The 1,285-nt window shown below is 35.6% G+C and overlaps 1 protein-coding gene across 1 annotated transcript in view; it reads right to left on the reverse strand.

The window, feature by feature from the left end:
• Window positions 1-1,285, reverse strand: part of LOC107697008 (sterile alpha motif domain-containing protein 10-like) — a 90,997-nt gene that overhangs the window by 12,133 nt on the left and 77,579 nt on the right. The window lies entirely within an intron of this gene.

Genomic DNA, 1,285 nt, shown 5'->3' on the forward strand with positions numbered 1-1,285 from the left:
CGGGGGGGGGGGGGTATTTATTAATAAACAAAATAAAAGTAAAATAATACCACAATTTATTTGTATGCCACCTTTCAAACATAAAATGCAGCTCAAGGTGTCACAGGTCAGAATCATTTAAACACAAATGGAAACTAACAAAAATAAAGAAACAAAAGTAAAATACAACAAAATAAAAAATTTAACAAACATTTATGTTTACATAAACATTTATAAATAAGTTCTGTCTAATGAAAATGGTCTAAATAAAAAACAGCACAGACTAATTAATCAAAATTCAATTTTTACATTTTACCCAGTGTTTGTGTGCAATGTATTTTTTGCTTATTTGGCTACAATATTGGTAGCTACGTTGCAACATGCTAAAACTTTACTGAAATCAATTGTGATTTGCATCTCTCATTTCACGTCCCTTGAGAAGTGACATTTCTGTGGCTCATGGAGCCAATGTAGAGCTGTACAAATCTCTTATGAGGATCCATTTCAGAATGCTAACTCAGAAGGCAGCATCCTATGTAGGCAGTAGACAGCAAAGCAGCTTACTAGTTTTGCAACAGAGAGTTTATTTACCTCAGCAGTCAGACAAACCGGCATAAAGCCTGCATGTACCTCACTGTCAGAGTCCTGTCCTTCAAAAAACATCACAAAGCAGGGGAATTTGTCATTTGCCCCGAATGTGCTGGCTCTAATAATAAATTAGAGAATAAATCATCTCATTCTCTTACAAAATAATCATCCATCCTCATTCTCACCTGGCAAGTACACAGACACTTCCTCAGAAGAATGCCACACATACAGTTTACGTAACCAGAGTCTATTTTAGGCCACATTAATGAATGTGTTCAATTTCCGCACATATTGCTTTGTGTAATGATTACTAATGAAGTCAGGTTACGTAAGGCCCATTGTGTGACCTTGAATGAGTGTACTGATTTGTGTGGTGTGTGTCCAGAAACATCAGCGCTGGACAGAATTGATGTTCTCTTTTTTCTGCAATATTTTGAATAAACAACGCAGCAGCGCCGCATCTAGTGGGTTCAACAGGATAGGCTAACAAAAACATTCAAATGCAACACTTAAATCATCAACGCATCTTGTGCGCCACTGATAAGGCTGCCTTAACACACTACTAAAATTCTAATGCTACGTTTTTGCATTAGAATGTGGATTTTTATTTTAAATTTGACGAATATTCAAAATTAAATTTTTTTTGACAGCCCTACTATCTATCTATCTATCTATCTATCTATCTATCTATCTGTCTGTCTGTCTGTCTGTCTGTCTA

The sequence above is a fragment of the Sinocyclocheilus anshuiensis genome, unplaced genomic scaffold (assembly GCF_001515605.1).
Source record: "Sinocyclocheilus anshuiensis isolate Anshui unplaced genomic scaffold, SAMN03320099.WGS_v1.1 scaffold130, whole genome shotgun sequence".
NCBI lineage: Eukaryota > Metazoa > Chordata > Actinopteri > Cypriniformes > Cyprinidae > Sinocyclocheilus > Sinocyclocheilus anshuiensis.